The sequence below is a fragment of the Heterodontus francisci genome, chromosome 19, assembly GCF_036365525.1.
Source record: "Heterodontus francisci isolate sHetFra1 chromosome 19, sHetFra1.hap1, whole genome shotgun sequence".
NCBI lineage: Eukaryota > Metazoa > Chordata > Chondrichthyes > Heterodontiformes > Heterodontidae > Heterodontus > Heterodontus francisci.
The window spans coordinates 68,727,465-68,748,547 of NC_090389.1; positions in this window are offsets into that span (position 1 = coordinate 68,727,465).

Below are 21,083 nucleotides of genomic sequence, written 5' to 3' on the forward strand. Positions count from 1 at the left end.
TAGATGAGCAAGGTGTAAATGGGAGGGAGGAACTTGTAACAATCTCTATCACGAGGGAAAAGGTGCTTGACAAGCTGATGGCAGACAAGTCGCCAGGACCTGATGGCCTGCATCCAAGGGTTTTAAAAGAAGTGGCTGCAGAGATAGTGGAGGCATTGGTCATAATATACCAAAACTCTCTGGATTCCGGTAGGGTACCAGCGGATTGGAAAACTGCTAATGTGACGCCCCTATTCAAGAAAGGAGGGAGACAGAAAGCAGGAAACTATAGACCAGTTAGCTTAACATCTGTCATTGGGAAAATGCTAGAGTCCATTATTCAGGAAGAAATAGCAGGACATTTAGAAAAACATAATGCAATCAAACAGAGTGAACATGGTTTTATGAAAGGGAAATCATGCTTGACAAATTTGTTAGAGTTCTTTGAGGATATAACAAGCAGAGTGGATAAAGGGGAACCGGTAGATGTAATGTATTTGGATTTTCAGAAGGCATTCGATAAGGTGCCACATAAAAGGTTATTGCACAAAATAAGAGGTCAGGATATTAGGGGTAATGTGTTGGCATGGACTGAGGATTGGCTAATACATAGAAGACAGAGAGTCAGGATTAATGGGTCTTTTTCAAGTTGGAAAGCCGTAACTAGTGGGGTGCCACAAGGATCGGTCCTAGGGCCTCAACTATTTACTATCTATATTAATGATTTGGAGGAAGGGACAGAGTGTAGTGTATCCAAATTTGCTGATGATACAAAAATAGGTGGGAAGGCATGTTGTGATGAGGACACAAAGAACCTGCAAAGGGATATAAATAGGTTAAGTGAGTGGACAAAAATTTGGCAGATGGAGTTCAATGTGGGAAAGTGTGAGGTCATCCACTTTGGTAGGAAGAATAAAAAGGCAGATTATTATTTAAATTGGAGAAAGACTACAAAATACTGCAGTACAGAGGGATCTGGGTGTTCTTGTACATGAAGCACAAAAAGTTAACATGCAGGTGCAGCAAGTAATTCAGAATTTTGGCCTTTATTGCTAGGGTGCTAGAGTTTAAAAATAAGGAAGTCTTGTTACAACTGTCCAGGGCTTGGTGAGGCCACACCTGGAGTACTGCATACAGTTTTGGTCCCCGTATTTAAGGAAGGATATACTAGCATTGGAGGCAGTTCAGAAAAGGTTCACTAGGCTGATTCCTGGGGTGAAGAGGTTGTCTTATCAAGAATGGCTAAACAGGTTAGGCCTTTACTCATTGGAGTTTAGAAGAATGAGAGGTGATCTTATTGAAACATGTAAGATTCTAAGGGGGCTTGACAGAGTAGATGTTGAGAATATGTCACCACTGGTGGGGGAATCTCGAACTAGGGGACATAGTTACAGAATAAGGGGTCACACATTTAAAACTGAGATGTGAAGGAATTTCCTCTCTCAGAGGGTGGTGAATCTCTGGAATTCTCTACCTCAGAGAGTTGTGGAGGCTAGATCACTAAATATATTTAAGGAGGAGGTAGATAGATTTTTGAAATCTCAGGGAGTCAAGGGTTATGCGGAGCAGGCCCAAAAGAGGAGTTGAGGCCTGGGACAGATCAGCCACGATCTTATTGAATGGCGGGGCAGGCTTGAGGGGCTGAATGGCCTACTCCTGCTCCTATTTCTTACGTTCTTAAGAAAGGAAAACTGAGAGATGGGGAGGTCTACAGTTTTGTGATCCTGGGAACTAATGAATTGGAGCCAGAGACAGAGTGATGAGTCTGAATTATTAGGTAAATATTATGTATGCAAATTGACAGTGGAATAGAGGTGTGTGTTAAGATAACATGTCATGCAAATCCATTGAACTGTTCACTGATGACTTAAAATATACAGAAAAATGTAATGAGAGATATTGTGAACTATTAAGGCTGGCATGTCCATGGATCTTAGCTGAAAGCTATATAGTAAACCACCATGTTTTGAGGTTTTCTTTTCAAAGCTTCCAAAGTTTTCCCTTTGCAAACCTCTTGAGCAAGCCCACATGTCTTGTTGATCCTTTCATGCAAAGTCACAATTCCTTTACATATGCACACGCATTCATTGGAAGGAAAATGAAAACCATGGCTGTTAAAAATCTGAAATAAGAATAGAGAATTATCCAACTACAGAGCACGTTAGCAGCAGAACCTGCAGAGAACAATTTGGTTTATTTAGGCTTGATGCTGTACTCTTCAGTGCAATGCAGGTAAAGAAGCAACACTTTCCCAACAAAGCTTGTTCTTTGGTTGGCCAGAAACGCCATACGTCAATTGCATCCCAATGATGCCATACAACATCATTAGAATTGAAGATATCAACAAGCCACTTCCTACCAGAGAAGCCTTGAGCATTGTGTTACAGAAACTAATCCTCTAAGGTTAATCGGGCTCCATCATACACTTTTAATGCGTGATATGTATCCATATGACACACATCCCTGCATTGTAGGCTTCCAGACAAAAATAGATTTGCCAAGCACTTGCTCATAAAAGTGATGCCTCTTCAATATGATCAACTTTATTTGAGAGGATCTACAAAATTAATTTTGCAGAAATTCAAAGCTCTTGTCACTTGCACGTCAAGAAGCCAATGAAGGGCAAAATTATGTCATACGGTCCCCCTCTTCCTCATACACAGAAATGTAATACACACCCTGCATGGGACAACGTGGCTTAAGTACAGACCCCAGTTGACTTAGAACCTCACGCATTTCCATTGCCTTTATTAAAGAGAACTGTACGTTTCCAATGGAGAACTGCCCAATTACTTCATTTGTTAAATCCAAGTTTGAGTAGAGAAGACTTGTATTTTCCTGAAGTTATCAGGATTACTAGATTTCTGTTTAATTCAGAAACTGTTGTGTGCTCATCTCCACTTAAGTCATCATTACTTATTGATAATCATTCTGGATGACTCAGAAAATGGAATTCATATACAATGAAATGACCATCTATGACCTCATGTAAGAAATCAACCAACTGCAGCATAAATCATAAACGCTGCTTCAATTATTGGTCTGTCGATATTCGATATCCATTTTCGACATGTTATTTTAATAATTAAGCCATCGAATGTCTGCTCCACACTGAGAAATCAGTGCAAAAGCTAACTCTGATTAAATTAGAAACAGATTTTAATGGATGTCACAAAATGTATTAAGACGGTTAACATCTGATACAATTTAATAAAGCATTGTTTGCAACCCACTAGGAATGAGTGATTATGGGATTTGCAGCCCATTAAAAGTGCATGGTGCAGCCCGATTTCCCTCAGAGAATTATTTTCTGCAACATAGCACTAAGGGCCTCACTGGCAGGAAATGGCTTGTTGACATCCTGAATTTTAATGATGTTGCTATTTTCAGAGTGAATTCAAGAACCTGATACCAATAGCAGAAAGGATTACTGTAACATCAATATGACACCAAGGAAATGAGCTATCGATATACGGTAGTAAATGGATAAGACCTTGTTACAATGTGCTCAGGTTTCATTTGAACCCCAACATACTACGGACTAAATTTTATTCATGCAATCTGGATCAGCACTAACAGTGATGCTAAGTATAATTATGTGCATTATGGCACAAAAAATAATTTTGTTCAATGTTGCAATGTGTAGGTTAGTAACTTCTTTGTTGACATTACAGCTGAGTACTGGAGAGCAGATGTGTTGACAGAGTTCAGGAATTTAAAGGGCTATTTTCTCTTCAGTGTCAGAACAGAAAAAAATGTTCTTAAACAAAATGATATTAATCCCATTGGGGTGCCCCTGCTCTTTCAGGATCATCTAATTTTCCAGTTTTTGTACATTTGTAATGAGTTTTGTGCCGTAACGTTTAGAACAGGTTGTATAATCGCTGCATAAGGCATTGGTTGGAGCCTAACTGAAGTACTGGGTGTAGTTCTAGTCATCTAATCATAGAAAGGATGTTATTGACTTTCAAAGCATACAGGCATCAGCAACAAATGTGAATTTGGATATCAGGAATGATATTATGAGGAAAAGGTAGGGTGAGCTGAGCTTGCTTTATTTGTAAGAGGAGATCTGACTCAAGTTTTCAAAACTATATCAGGTATTGACAAAGCTGATCCAAGCAAATTGTTTAGTGTGCTGAAGTGTTCCAATATCAGTGAACACAATTTAGAAAATTAGGAAGTTACGAATGAAAAGAGAAATTAGGAAAAAAGATTATTTGTTACACAAAGGGTCAGTATAAGATGCACTGCAGTAACTCACCAAGCCTCCTTCAACGGCACCTTCCAAACGCACGACCTCTACCACCTAGAAGGATCAGACACATGGATAAAAGAGAAGTGGCAGAGAGTGGGAACCACACAATTCACCCCCCACCCACCCCCCCCCCCCCCACGCATCCCCCCACATCCCCCGGCACCATCCCACCCGATTTTATGCTCTCCCCGCCTCCAAACCCGCTGCACGGGACAGCATTGAACTCCACCCATAATGCAGAGAAGCAAGGAACAATATAATGTAGGATGGCTAGATTGGAAGAGGGCTCATTTCAACACGATAAGAAGGGATCTAGCCATGATAAAATGGAACCAAAGACTGACAGGAAACACTGTAACAGAACAATGGGTTATCTTTAATGAAGAGATGCTTCAAGTATAGGCTAAGTACATTCCAACAAGGGCAGAAGGGAGGGTAACCAAAAACAGGGCTCCTTGGATGATGAGAGAGATAGAGATTATGATGAAACACAAAAAGAGGGTCTATGATGCATGTCAGGTGAATTCTTCAAGTGAGAACCAGGCCAAATACATTAAGTTGAGAGGGGAGTTGAAGAGGAAATAAGACCAGCAAAGTGAGAATATGAGAATATAATGGTCGTCAACATAAATGGGAACTCAAAAATCTACTACTAATATGTAAATAGTAAGCAAGTATTAAGAAGTGAAGTGGAGCCTATTAGGGTCAAAGAAGACAATATATTATGAGAGGCACAGACCAAGGCTAGAATACTTAATGAATACTTTGTATTGGTGTTTACTAAGAAAGAAGAATCTGACAAAATATCAATAGAAGCGGAGAGAGTAGAGGCAATGGATAGGGTAAAAATTGAGAGGGAGGAAGTACTGAAAAGGCTGGCTATGCTTAGGGTAGATAAGTCACCTGGTCCAGATGGCCTGCATCTCAGCTTGCTAAAGGAAATGGGGATGGAGATAGTGTAAGGGCATGCCATAATCTTCCAATCATCACTAGACAGGGGGGAGGTGCCAGAGGATTGGAGAGTAGCAAATGTGACACCCTTATTCAAGAAAGGGAATAAGTCCTAGTAACTACACAACAGTCATGCGAACATACGAGTTAGAAGCAGGAGTAGGCCACTCAGCCCTTCGAGCCTGCTCTGTCATTCAATAAGTTCAAGGTTGAACTGATTACTCCACATTTCCTCCTACCCCCGATAACCTTCCACCCCCTTGCTTATCAAGAAACTATCTACCTCTACCTTAAAAATATTCAAAGACTCTATTTCCACCGCCTTTAGAGGAAGAGAATTCCAAAGACTCACGACCCTCTGAGAGAAAGAATTTCTCCTCTGCTCTGTCTTAAATGGGTGATCCATTGTTTTTAAACAGTGACCCCTAGTTTTAGATTCTCCCACAAGGGGAAATATCCTTTCACATCCACTCTGTCAAGACCCCTCAGGATCTTATATGTTTCAATCAAGTCACCTCTTACTCTTCTAAATTCCAGCAGATACAAGCCTAGCCTGTCCAATCTTTCCTCATAATTCAGCCCGCCCATTCCAGGTATTAGTCTAGCAAACCTTCTCTGTACTGCCTCCAACGCAGTTATATTCTTCCTTAAATAAGGAGATCAGTACTGAGCACAGTACTCCAGATGTGGTCTCATCAATGCCCTGTACAGCTGAAGCACAACCTCCCATAACCTCCCAGTCAGTTTAACATCAATGTAAGCTTTTAGAAATAATAATCAGGGGAAAAAATCATCAGGCACTTGAGAGGTTTGAGTTAATTAAGAGTAGCCAGCACAGATTTGTAAAAGACAGATCATGCTTGACTAATCTAATAGAATTTGTTGATGAAGTAACAGCAAAGGTTGATGGAGGGAATATGGTGAATGTTGTCTATATGGATTTTAAGAATGTGTTTGATCAGAACCCACATAAAAGACTGGCTAACAAAATCAAAGCTCATGAAATAAGAGAGTCAGTGTCAGCTTAGTTTAAAAAATTGGCTTAAGGACAGAAAACAGCAAGTTGTGGTAAATGGTTGTTTTTCAAACTGGAGGATGATAGACAGTGATGTTCCCCATGATGAGGTGCTAGGACCACTGCTTTTTTTGATATATATAAATGACTTGGATCTTGGAATACAGAGTAAAATTTCAAAATTTGCCAATGACACTAAACTTGGAGATGTGGCAGTGAGAATGATACCAATCAATTGCAACAGGACATAGATAGGCTAGCAGAATGGGCAGACAAGCGGCAGATGGAATTTAATACTGACATGTGTGAGGTGTTGCATTTTGACAGAAGGGATAGGGTGAAGCAATGTAGACTTAATGGTACAGTTCTAAAAAAGTGTGCAGGAACAGAGGGACCTGGAGGTGCATGTGCACTGATCTTTGTAGGTGGGCAGGACATATTGAGAGAGTGGTTTGCAAAGCATATATGGGATCTTGGGCTTCATAAATAGAGGTATTGAGTAAAAAAGCAAGTATGTTATTCAGTACCTGTTATAAAGCTTTGGTTAGGCCTCAACTAGAGTATTGCGTCCCGTTCTGGTCACCACACTTTAGGAAAGATGTGAGGGTCCTTGAAAGGGTACAGAGGAGATTTACCAGAATGTTTCCAGGGATGGGGGATTTTAGTTACAAGATTAGGTTGGAAAAGCTGGGGTTGTTCTCCCTGGAGCAAAGGAGATTGAGGGGAGATTTGATAGAAGTCTACAAGATTGTGACAGGCTTAGATAAGTTAGACAAGGAAGAACTGTTTCCATAAACTGATAGCACAAAGACAAGGGGACACAGATTGAAGGTTTGGGCAGGAGATGTAGGGGAGTGTGAGAAAGAACTTTTCTACGAAGCAAGTGGTAATGATCTGGAACTCGCTGCCCATGAGGGTGGTGGAAGCAGAACCAATGATTTCAAAAGGAAATTGGATGGGCATTTGAAGGAAATAAAATTGCAGAGTGATGGGGATCGAGCGGGGGAGTGGGACTGACTGGGATTGCTCCACGGAGAGCCGGCATGGACTCGAAGGGCCGAATAGCCTCCTTCTATGCTGTAAGTGACTCTATGACTCTATGATCACCACCTGCATGTTCCCCTCCAAGCGACGTACCATCATGATTTAGAACTATATTGCCGTTCCTTCACTGTCGCTGGGTCAAAAATATGGAACACCCTTCCTAAAAGCACTGTGGGTGTACCTACACCAGACGGGCAGCAGCGATTCACAAAGGCAACTTCTCAAGTGTAATTAGTGATGGCCTTGCCAGCGATGCTCACATCCCATGAAAGAATTTTTTTAAAACTCATCAACAGAATGGGAAGGAGAATAAATGCACTTTCGGATCTAACTTCCAGGTTACACACACAGTGCGCCCCTTTTAAGGCAACTAGGTATAGTTCATGTTCATTCTTGGTCAGTTAAAGGCTAATTGTTCTGAGACATCATTGGCACCAGTGGAACAGAAGTGCTGTCAGGTTGTTATCACTTGTTCTTCTCTGTCGATAAACATGAAAATGACCTGCCCTGTGTGCAACGTCTATGGGGATTGACTAAAGATACAGTACTATAAATATATAATATAAACTCCTATAGTTAATGCAGATTGCGGGTAAGGGCAACCTCATGTTGGTGGGAGAGGCTTGTCAATTGATTCCCTCTACTCACTTTAACAGTGTCATTTTGTAGTCATACCTGGAATATAGGAAGAGTAAAAGTATAACTTTTAGGCAGCTAAACAAGGAATAAATTTTAATTTGTCTTTAAAGGGATTATCTTTTTTAAATGGTAATATAATGATTAATGTATTTCTATGACCTAACCACATCTCTACATGTAAACCAATATAGCTCCTGGCAAATATACTCTCCAGCACTCAGGAAGTAAAGCCAGGATCTTCACAAATGATGTACCAATATGTAGCAGACAAGGCCCCAAGACATTGCTTCAGCAACCTGAGAAAGGCCCAGCTTAAAGCACTCTAATTTCTTTTTAATCACTATACTGTAAATTATATTCAACTGAACTGCATCTGAGCAGGTGGAGATACATATTACAGAGTTCATGTAGCCAAACTTTCTTGGCCAGGCACATTGGAGCCTCTTCATTAAATTTAATGACATTTTGTCAATTTTTGTCTGATTGTGCCCCAGTGAAGCACATTGGGAGATTTTACTACATTAAAGATGTTATACAAGTAGTTGCGATTTTTAAAAAAACTGTTCAGCCTTTTATTTGAGTAGTATGTCTTTTCTATATCTTCCCTGACTAAAAATTAACAACTCTTTCAATACCTTGGATCCAATACTTACTCGGATAGGGTTTCGGAGTGGTAGCAGGTGAGGTGGAGAAGAAGTTACGTTCAGGAAACCCAGCAGTGCGGTTTCCTGAACGGCATGGAGTTTTAACTCCAGGGCGTGTGTGATAGTTTTTCCAGGTCCCCACCCAGATGCTAGACTGATTGACAGGCTTGGCTGCCTATCAGATGTAAAAAACTCCAGAAAAGGCCTTGGCCAAGAAGCAGGTGGTGGGAACAGATTCTGGGGTGGGTGGGGGGGTGTTGGATGGACAGTATTTGGCAGGTTTGTTGGAGGTGATTGCAAGGGTTCGGGGAAGCTGAGAGATCATGGGTAAGATCACAGAAGCGTTGGGGGGAGATCGGGAGTGGGGGGGTCGGGTCAGTGATGGAAGCATGTCAGGAAAAGATCATGGGGTTGGAGGGGAGGTTTACAGGTTAGCTTGTTGGGTTTGGAGGAAACACTCCTGCTCCTCCTGGCCCACAAGCAGTGCTGTAAAGGTACTTACCAAATGGATCCTGTCCTTCTCACCTCCTTTTACCTGCCAAGTTTCCCAAGGCCCAGGAAACCTGGATGGCAGCAGTAAAAAGTACAAACTTTATTACGATCGAGGCATATAGTCTCCTTTAAAAGGCATTAACAGCTGACCCGCCTCCTGAGAGTGAAATGGATATCAGTCCCATGTCCACCTCTGTTAAAACTAGGAGTGGATGGGTTTTGAGCAAGATTGAGTTCCAGAAATTTTTATCATTTTTGGCTGGATTTAGTCATCGCAGCTGGGGTCCCACCAATGGGCCCAGAAGCTGGATGGGGTGGGGGAGGGGAGGGCGTTGGGCGGCCACCGCAACTTGCCTGCAGTGGCCAATTAATTGGCTGCCATCGCCTGGGCAGCTGACCTGACTAAGGATGGCTGCCCGCCCTCAGGTCCTGCCGGCTAATCAGAGGGCCGGCAACTCAGCAGCCCCAGCAGCGGGACCAGCAGTGGGGGCCACTCCTGGGACTGCACCTGGAAGAAGAGGATGCAAAGGATGGACGGTGCCCTTACAACCAGGCAAGTGGTGCCTGGGGACACCAGGGCCAGTCAGGCAGGCTCTGGCAGGGAGGGGCGTGGGGTGGTCGGTGAGGGCAGGCGGCACCGTTACTGTGGGGGAAGTCATTTGCGTGGGGCGGAAGGCCTTCCATGGGCCAAAGAGTGCCTAAATAGGAAGGCCTCAACACCGAGCCCTCCAGAGGCTGCCAGGTTTTACCTGGCGGTTTCCTCACGTGGCAGAGGCTCCCACCCCCCCAACCCCACTGCTGGTAAAATGCCAGCGGTGGCAGGAAGAGGCCCTTAATTGGCCACTTAAGTGGCTCAATTGGCCTCTGGGCAGGAGGGCCATCCTCCACCTTCCCCACTGCTGGCATGACAGCAGGAAACCTATGGGAATGGCACCCCCCCACCATGCCTGCCATTTTATGGGCCCCCTGCCACCAGCCTGTCCCCAGAGGGTTGGTAAAATCCACCCTTTAATTTCTCTCCCCACCCAACAGCCACCTGTTTTGGGGATTAAAATGACCCCCATTATTTGCGTAATAGCTTTGTGCACCGATTAAGATTGCAATGGGTGTTTTATCTCTGACCAAAAACACAAGACAACAAGTGACAGTTTTACTAATCCTAGTTATTTCTTCTATCTTGATATGTTGTTGAAACTAAGTGAACTTTAATCAGTATTAAATACTTGAGATGTCAATGTGAATATGTAGGTAGAATGTGTCAGAATTCATTTGGTGGTATGAAAAATAACAAATATAATGCTCATTATCTATTATTTCAAAAGTGGGGGCTGGAGATTTCATGTATTTGCTCTTTATTGTAAAATTGTACATGCATTCTTTGTTCACATGTTTATTGTTTTGCGAGTGATGTCACATCTTAAAATATATGTTAAAGTTTCAGCTGCTTACTCCGTAAACTGAGAACACAAAACAATGAAATGGATTACTTCATGTATTATTTAAAGAGCATGGTTTTCATGAAAGGGTGAATGGCATGCCTGTTTCTGTTAGCAAAAATATGATTCCATTGTTTTAGTCATGAAGATTTCTGAAGTCTTTGGGCTAAAAATTCGATTGTCCCGAAAACGGGCACAGGGATCGTGATGGGTGATTAACCCACACTCGTTCAAATTATTGAAAGTCGCATACCAACTTTGTGCTGCCTGCTAATTTAAATGATAGTGATGTGTAGCCCAGAGCTAAATGCGTTGTTGAGTGGCTGCACTCCTCAGAGGGATGCCCAAGCTTGTGTGAGGCAAGCAGCACTGAAAGCACTGCACCTCTTAAAGGGGAGGTTCCCTTTGACTGCAGCAGATACTGGAAGTCATTTGTAGAAGAGTGTCTGACCTACAAAAGGGTAAAGCTGGTACAACATGGTAGAGAGAGGGCTCCCAGATTATCCAATGCAGCACTCGAGGTTCCAGTGCAGGAGGTGGACAGGAAGAGAGAACTCCTCTTCCCACAGGGCCCAGAAGGTCCTGCAGACAAGTGTTCAGAAGGGAATGGGAGCAAATAGCCAAAAAGGCCAATGCAAGCTGTGTGGTCCAGAGGATCTGGATGCAGTGCCACAAGAAGTTCAATGACCTCACAGAGTGGTCAAGGTCAGTGAATTCACCTTCAATACCGTTTGCATACAAATGAACCACTAGCCTCACACATTGCTCAATTCACCACACCCCCTTCACTCACCTACCAACATTCTCTATATAAGCATGACTCATACTTCACATTTGTAGTTAAACCACATCCTCACACACTAAACACTGCTGAAAGTCTTACACCCGCATCTCTCAGCTTGCACACGCAGCGTGGTTAACGTTAGTTGGCCTGTACACCACTCCCACAAATGACTTTCTGCCTTTATGATTTCTCCTGTCTACCCAAATTGCTTCCACATCCTGATTTCCTGAACTTAGGTTATCCCTCTCTATTGCGCTAATACCATCATTAATTAACAGAACTACCCCTCCATATTTACCAAGCTTCCTGTCCTTCCTAAATGCCATGTACCCTTCAATATTCAGGTCCCAATCCATGGCACCCTGCAGCCATGTTTCTGTAATGGCTATCAGATCGTACTTATTTATTTCTGTTTGCGCTTTCATCTGTTTTGTTTCGAATGCCATGTGCATTCAGATACAGAACCTTTAGTTTTGTCCTTTTATTATTTTTGTAACCACTAGCCTGTTGATTTACTCTTAGATTTGTACTCTCTGTCCCTTCCTGTCATAGTCTGTTTATCATTTCCCATATTAATACCTTCCTCTCTTGCCCCATCTCTACCCCTTGATTTACCATTCCTTCCCAAATTTGATCCATTGCCCCCACTATTCAGTTTAAAACCCTCTCCACTTCCCTAGTTATGTGGCTCACTCCAGAGATTATTACCTTTGAGGTTCTGTTTCTAAGAATTTAGTGCCTAATTCCTCATACTGACTATGCAGAACCTCTTTCCTTGTCCTGCCTATGTCATTGGTACCTACGTGGACCACGATGACTTGATCTTCCCCCTCCCACTGTAAGTTCCTCTCCAGCCCTGAGCAGATGTCCCGAACCCTGGCACCAGGAAGCCAACACAGCCATCTGGACTCTCACTCTTTGCTGCAGAGAACAGTGTCAATCCCCCTAACTATACTGTCCCCTACTGCCACTACATTCCTTTTTTCTCCCTCCACTTGAATAGCCTCCTGTACCATGGTGCCAGGGTCAGGTTGCTCATCCACTCCACAGCCCCACTCTCATCCAAACAAGCTGAAAGAACCTCAAACCTGTTGGACAATCACAAAGGCTGAGGCTCCTGCACTCCTGCCCTCTGGGACCCCTTACCTGCAGCCACACTCTCCTGTCCCTGACCACTGACCAAATCAGAAGACCCTGTCCTAAGGGGTGTGACCACCTCCTGGTAAAAAGTGTCCAGATAACTTTCCCCCTCCCTGATGTGTCGCAGTGTCTGCAGCTCGCACTCCAGTTCAATGACTCTGAGCCGAAGCTCCTTAAGCCACAAACACTTGCTGCAGACGTATTTGCCCTGGATCACACTGGCATCCAGGAGCTCCCACATGCTGCAGCCATGACACATCACCTGCCCTGCCATCCTTTAATGTGTTTCAATTAACTACTTAATTATTTTCTGATTGGTCCAGGCATTGCCCTGAGGAATGAACCAGCGAATGCTGTCACTTATTTTGTTTAGCTATGATATATGAATTTCAATACCAGTGCGATGCTAGGTATATAGGCCGTACGTCCCAAAGACTGGGGGATTGTATCAAACAACATGTCCCTTCCATTGTTCGCAACGGGCAAGGTACAAATCGTACCAACCAGCCCGTGCTTGCAAAACTCAGAACGCAGTGTCCAACATTAGATGTGATTCCGCAATTGAACAACATTTGCTAAATAATCCTCAGTATGCTAAGAATTATACTGACAACCAATTTAAAATTGTCAGTCAGGCTCGCAGAGTGGTGCATTTGAGTGTACCAGAAGCTACATATATTAATACACAGGGCTCTGTTATTTGCAGACAGAAAGAACATGTATACAGATTGCACCTGTTTCAGCTAAACAAAATAGGTGTCAGCCATTCACTGGTTCATTCCTCAGGGCAATGCCTGGATCAATCAGAGTCAAGCTGCCTGGTTTAAATTTCAAACAAAGCTTGGCAGTTAACTGTCAGTCATCATAAACTGGTGCATTCTCCATGGCAACGCATCTACGAATTAGAGTCCACTCACCAACCAATCAGCACTCTCTTTTCATTTATGATAAATTTGTTGCTTTCCCTTACATTGGTATTCTTGCAAATTGTCTTGATGAATGCAAGATGAAAAGCTTCAAAAAAATGTCTCTGTTTTCAGCAATACTCAAGTTCTGTACTACCAAACGACTATTAAATATAGACAGGTTAAGTGAGTGGGCAACAAGATGGCAGTTGGAGTATAATGTAGGGAAGTGTGAAGTTATGCACTTTGGTCATAAAAATAGAAAAGCAGGATATTTTTAAAAAGGTGTGAAACTTGTAAGTGTTGATGTTCAAAGAGACTTGGATGTGCTTATACATGTACAAGCAATTCGGAAGGCAATTGGCATGTTGACCTTTATTGCAAGGGGATTGGAATACCGGAATAAGGAAGTATTCCTACGATTGTACAGGGTTTTGGTGAGACGACGTCTAGACTACTGTGTGCCGTTTTGGTCTCCACATTTAAGAAAGGGAGGCAGTGCAGCGAAGGTTCACTAGATTGGTCTCTGGGATTAGGGTATTGTCTTATGATGAGAGGTTAAGTAAATTGGGCCTGTATTCTCAGGAGTTTAGAAGAATAAGAGGTGATCTCATTGAAACATATAAGATTCTAAAGGGGTTGGATAGGGTAGACACTGAAAGATTATTTCCGCTGGTCGGGGAATCTAAAACACTGGGACACAGCCTCAGGATAAGGGGCCAAGCATTTAGGACTGAGACGAGGTGAAATTACTTCACTCAAAGGGTTGTGAATCTTTGGAATTCTCTACTCCAGAGGGTTGCGGCTGCTCCATCGTTGAATACATTTAAGGCTGGGATAGACAGATATTTGGTCTCTCGGTGAATCAAGGGGTATGGCAAGCAGGCGGGAAAGTGAAGTTGAATCCTAAGATCAGCCATGATCTTTTGAAAGACAGAACAGGCTTGCCAGGCCATATGGTCTACTCCTGCTCCTATTTCTTGTGTACTTGAAGAGTAGGGGTGAGCACTTATGGGCCTGATAGTGTTTCCTTGTCTTGAAAGCATAAACATACCATATGCTTTTAGCTATAATAATATTAGGTTGCACATGCAGAGAGTGACCTTCACTTAACCACTTTGAATTTATTTTAAGGGATCCTGTTATTTTAGAATTAGCCTGCAAGTGCTTCGGGAAAGGAGAATTGCTTCATAGCATTTGAGATGCAAGGGGAGCGCATGTCAGACTGGCACAGAATCAACTAGTTCCACAGTAGACATCCTGAGGAATCTGTGACCCCTCACTACAGCTGAGGTACTGCCTAAAGTGAGAAAGAATGCCCAAATAATTGCAGATCCAGCATCTTGTTTTTATTTTCTTTTAAGCTTTTTTTTTAACAGTCCTGTTACCACAGTAGTAAGGTGACTAATTTTCTGACTTACATTTATCGCTTCATTTGTATTCTGTTGCAATTTCCTTCCTTGTGCCTGGTTAGTTTTATACAATGCAAAACCCCAATAAACATTAAAAAAGAAAAATAACCTTAAATTTACCGGCGGCTCTTATTATGCATTACAACTACTGGTTGGAAGCATACCCGAAACAATCTTTTGTGTGCAACTTCATGCAACGCTCCATTCCAGTGAGAGTATAAATGAAGAATTCTGTCCAAGTTCCACTATTCCCAATTTTGATGCTATTGGAACAGAATGTCATGCTACCATGAATCCACATTTCTAAACATGGCAATAAGGAGTTGCTGGGAAATATTCTGGTATGTAACAATTCAGTGGAATACACTTCCTCTTTAAATATATGGTTAAGGTTCTCCCCGAGCTACACACCCGCAGAGCAAACCAAATATGTCACCACTGACAGTGAGCTCCAATTATTCTCCAGATTTTGTGAAAGATTGCCAAATAATTGGTCTTGCACATTCATGAAAAGAGCTTCTATGACTTACTGTCACTCGTGAGCTATCTCTATATTTAATCTACAATGAGTACACATGTTTAGTAAGTAAGCAGGTGACTGGAGAATCATTTTTGAATAGGAGCTGGGATTTTGTGTGAATTGGCGAGGAGGAGAAGGTGGGGCCAGAAGCAGGTGGTGCTGACACTCCCACTCCGATCCCTGATCTCGCCGAAATCTCACGCTGGTCGGCCAATTAATGGCCAGCAGGCGGGGAGGGATGCCGACCATTCAGCGGGTGGAGGCATCTGGAGGATAATCATCCTCTGTACAGCCTTGTGAGAGGGATACCTCTTCTCGGTGCTGGTGCCTGCTTGTGGTCCCCTCTTCAGCCTTCTCCCACTTTCCCATTCCATGGTTGCCCTTGCGGTTGGCCATGAGGTTGCTGCTTTCTGGATCCCTGTGGCTGTACCTCCCTCCCTCTTAGGTTCTCCTCCTCACTAGAATACCTGCCTCCTGAGTAGACGATGCCCATGGCAGGTGGGCACTGCCAGTCTGAAGGATCATGCTGCCAGATGCTTCCTCCAAAGACCCCCATCCCATAATCCTCTCAGCCCCCTCTCAATGGGGAAACTAAAACAGGGGGACACAGTCTCATGATAAGGGGATATCATTTAGGACTATGAGGGAAAATTTCTTCACTCAAAGAGTTGTGAATCTTTGGAATTCTCTACCCCAGAGGGTAATGGATGCTCCATCGTTGAGTATATTTGAGGCTGGGATAGGCAGAGTTTTGGTCTCTCAGGGAATCAAGGCATATGGGAACTGGGCGGGAAAGTGAAGCTGAGGCAGAAGATCAGCCATGATCGTAATGAAGGGCGCAGCAGGTGCGACAGGCCATGTGGTCTACTCCTGCTTCTACTTCTTATGTTCTTATGTTCCCACGTGCCAGCAGCCAGATGGCACTACAGAGGCTCAACACCAAAGCCCTGGCACCTGAACTTCCTTAGCTTGATGCAAATCGCTCTGACTGCACTGTGAAGGCACACTGCCATCCCATTACTTCCCTGATGTTCCTGCTGGAGCTCTTGATGCCCTGTAACTCCTGGCACTTGCTAGAAAATTCAAATGGGCATGTAAAATACCATTTAATTACAACTTCAATTATCAAAACTACCTCTTAAATTGCCATCTTTCCAAAAGTGAACTCCATTCACACTTGACTAGCCATCAGCCACTGGTAAAATCTGGACCCGGGTAATGGCATCTGTGCTGCGCCACCACCGCAATTTTCTTCCCCCCCACCTCCAAGGCTGACCTCAATGGGGTCAGAAAATCCTGGTCAGGGTTTCTTTGGAAATTATAAATTGGTAAATGACTTCCTATTAGATCATTGTCATTAAAAAATCTATGATCTTTGATAGAACCTCGTGTTCTTTTCAATTAGCCAAGCTATGTTTCAAGCAAACTGATATGAGCATTTCTGATCAAAAAACTAAATGATATAAATGATCAAAAACAAGAGACTGTCAAGTTCAGAAAAATAGGTTCTGAAATAGAGTCATATCCAGCTCGAAACATTAACTCTGTTTCTTTCTCCACAGATGCTGCCAGACCTGTTGAGTATTTCCAGCACTTTGTTTTTATTTCAGATTTCCAGCATCCACAGTATTTTACTTTTATTTCAGAAAAATAGTTATTTATCGGCTGAACAGTACCTCGAAATCAGGTCCCCAACTACATCATCAATCTGCAATTGCTGCTGATAACTCGACAGCAACTAACCCCTAAAATACCTATCAGCACAATTCTGAAACTATCCAATCAATTTTTGAGAGCTCGGCAATTTGGTAGATGAGAGGGGCGGAGAACAAAGTATTTCTCCTTCGTGAAAGTGTCAAGCTCTCCCATGTAAATTCCAAATTTGACCTTTCCATCAAAATGTCAGGTGATATAATCTAAACACTTGAAATAAGGTGAATGCCCATCCATGGTGCGAAACAAGGTCAATGGAGTAAAGTTAACTGGAACTACTTGTTAATACCAGATTAGGTGTCAGTCATTTATTTTTAAGTGGACCAACAATTATATAGCTCAGAAACATCCATACAGCCAATTTGAATTAGCCATATGTGTCTGTGTGCATAGACCATGAAGATCTGTAAACCAAAGTTTACCTAAAATTGGTCAACTTGGTAGAGCCAAGTTAAAAATGATTTGTTTAGGATTGGATTCCAACAAACCTGATGGGAGAATGCGAGAACATATGGGCTAAGATTTTGCCATTCAGTAGATCAAGTTCCTCAAGAATATGAAGGATGTGTGCAACAAGCAGTCCAGGGAAACACTGGAGCCAAAGTCATGATAAATTAAAAGGGAGCTGGATTGCTTTTGTTGTAAGAAGTGAATGAGGAATATAAGACAGTGGGGGTGAAATTGGACATGGCCAGGGTCACAAAGCAGGCAAAAGCACATTTGCTGACTGTTATGCAACACATCCATATTCAATTCGATTAAAGTCAATGGAACTGAATAATCAGGCAGAGCCTATAACGGGCAATCAATGCCATATTGCCTGTTTTGCATCCCCACCCATGTCCAATTTCACACCTACTTTGGGATTGGCCAGATGAAGCACAATGACCTTGAACATTCCTATGTTCCTGTTCAGATGCATGCAGTGGATATGGGCATGGAATCTTCCAAATTATTTCATCTCATGGTAAAGATAAATATCCACAGAAATCAAATCCAAAAATATATTTTTGAATTTCTTCCTGATCCGTGAAAACAAAGTAAAAAACCTCCGCGCTATCAACACACCATTATTAAACCTTCTTTGCATTCCACAGATGACATGGAATAAAATATTGAAAATAATGAATGGTTAAATCAAGCTTGGAGTTGAGCCAAGTTTTCACTTTGCCATTGGGAACAGCAGTTTTAATGGTTCACATTTGACTCTGACTTGAGGAGAGGCCAGTGAATCACCAGAAAAAGGAAATGCTTTTGCTATTAATGTCAACAGACAAGAGGCATTTTTCTCCTGAAATGAGAGGTCCCTCATTCTTGAGCTTCCAACTATTGCAAAGTGAAGCAGTGCCCAATCCCATTTTAAAATGTGATGTATAGCAGAATCATCCTCGAATAGGACTGTGGCTGTGTAAAGCTAGCATCTTAATTTTTAAAAGCCACAAGTCATTTTGTTTTACAATACTACATTTGTATTATTATTATATAGAATTAACAGTCATTGTGCATATTAGTAAACTTCAAATTAGCAACAATAAATTCCACTCACATTTGTTAGTAATCAAATTTCTAGGAAATTAATAAACAAAATATTGATATATGCTTGCTTCAACATGTCCCACAGAAATCAAGTCAAAATAATTTATTTAGGGAGCAAGAAATCAATAAAGACAATATTTTTTATTAAATATACCAAAATTAACAACTCTGGGCTGTAAACTTTATTATTTTCTGAAGGTCAGTGTTTTTTATTCCCTTCCCACCCCTTTAGATGAATGAACAATGTCATGAGGAGGAGCAGACTACACAGATGAGACAATTTTAGATAATGAGGAACAATCGGGTTAAGATATCATTGGTGCAAAGTTATAATGGGTGTCCGGCATGAGAAAGTTGTTATGACCAGGGTGGGAGGAGTGCACTGTCCTTTCTAGTTCCACTTCTCCACAGGTCACAACATATATTTAAATGTTTACCAGTTACCGATACGGTCAATCATATATTCTATTCTTTATCCCCGAATAAAATACATCACCCAGGTTTCTTTAATAAACAACAAAATTATCAGTATATTATAAAACAAGACTTATCCAGTAATGAAGCAAAGCATTAACACACAGATTGAAATATGAAAGTTTCCTTTTTGCCTTCGCCCCCTCAAACACACACACACACACACACACACACACGTTAACTGAAAAATAAAGAGAATTTCTCTGCAGAGCTCTTTTACAAAAAAAAACAAAAGAAGAACACTTTGGCCAAACACTTGTTAATTCTTGAAGACAATGAATGAGATATGTTGCGTCCTAAAATGGCATACAGTCTGGCGTCCGAGAAGACGTAGATTGGTCACTGGGATCTTTTCTGGAGCAGTTCTTTTCAGGTTTTCAGGTGGTGTTGAGAATTAATCTGGCAAGCCTTCCAGCTTCTCAGAAGAAATGCGGCATTAGGGGTTTTAACTCTCACACATTGGACCTTTGCAGGGTTTTGCAGAGATAGGAGAAAAGAGATGAGCTGGGCAGTTTTCTCTTGGCAGGCTGATCTCCAACTGCCTTCAAACACAGTCCACACCCCAAATTAACCAAAACAATATCCCAAAATAAAAACAAAATACTGCAAATGCTGGAAATCTGAAATAAAAACAAAAAGTGCTGGAAATACTCAGCAGGTCTGGCAGCATCTGTGGAGAGAGAAGCAGAGTTAATGTTTCAGGTCTGTGACTTTTCATCAGATCTGGCAAAGGTTAGAAAAGAAATAGGTTTTAAGCAAGCGAAGGGAAGAGGGGGTGGGGGAGAGAACAAAGAGGAATGTGTTTGACAGGGCAAAGGGCATGAGAAATTAAATAACAAAGCTGTCCTTCAACAAAGGCAAAGAATGTGTTAATGCTTGTGATGAAAGACAAAACATTAGTCCAGAGAGAGTGTTAACAGCAGAATAATGAGCAGATCTGACTACATGAAAAACAGGCACATGGTTAAAAAATAAACATATGAAAAAAGGTCAGTCATGTTCTGAAATTATTGAACTCAATGTTTAGTCCACAAGGCTGTAGAGTGCCTAATCACTGGAAATACTCAGCAGGTCTGGCAGCATCTGCAATATCCCAAAAGCCAAACCTCCTAACCATCATAAATCTCGGCATGTCACTTCTCTGTAAATATTACATGGTTACCATGGTTTCTGTTGTTTATTGAGCTTAAGGCCTGTGACATCCAGTAAAGGTTTGTTTTCAAACAAGACCTCTCAGTGACCCTTGTAACTGAGTCTCAGTTTTCCCAAATAAAGCAATGTCCATAATTCTAACACACAAATCCTCAAAACATTTTTTAAAATAAGCACTTTCATAACAAGGTGAAAAACTAATAGAAAGGAATGCATGTAGTGCACCTTATTAGCGAAGGATAGTTAAATAAACTGCAAACAATTTTTATCTTATTTGCTGAAAGATCTTTGGTCTAGTTTCTCCTCCACAGTAAATGGGTGGGACGTCAACAGTGTTTACTAAACAAATAAAAATCAGTCAGCTGACACAATGGGGAAAGAGTTGTTCTGAGGTCAAGTGTAGCAACATCATGAACACATCTTTTTGAATAGATTTACATAATGACCAGAGCAATATGTTGTCTTTAGTAAAACTATTGTACAACTTTATAACCAGTTTAATTTCCACTTTCATTCACCTGAAAATATTGGATGTTCAACTATCATCAAACCACATAAACAAAACATGAGTGAAATGGTCGTTTCACCAGTGATACAGTAAAATTCTTGAACTCATTGCATTAAATATTTATTCCCATTTGTTTTACTGCCCCACTTTCTAAATTCCATTAAAAGGAATCATGAGGGCATTGAATATAAATTTTCTTTAGTGAAAGCCATAGAGCCAGGCACATAGAATCATAGAATGGTTACAGCACAGAAGAAGGGCTTTCAGTCCATCACATTCACGTCAGCTCTCTGTAATAGCTACACAGCAGACCCACCTGCATTTCTAGTTTTATTCCAAAAACATTTGAGTTTAGGCATCCCCACTCAAATTGGCACCAAAGACTTGGTCTCATAGCCACAATATATGAAGGCATTTGGCGCATTTACTAAAACACAAGCACATAGGAACAGGAGAAAGTCATTTAACCCTACAAGCTGTT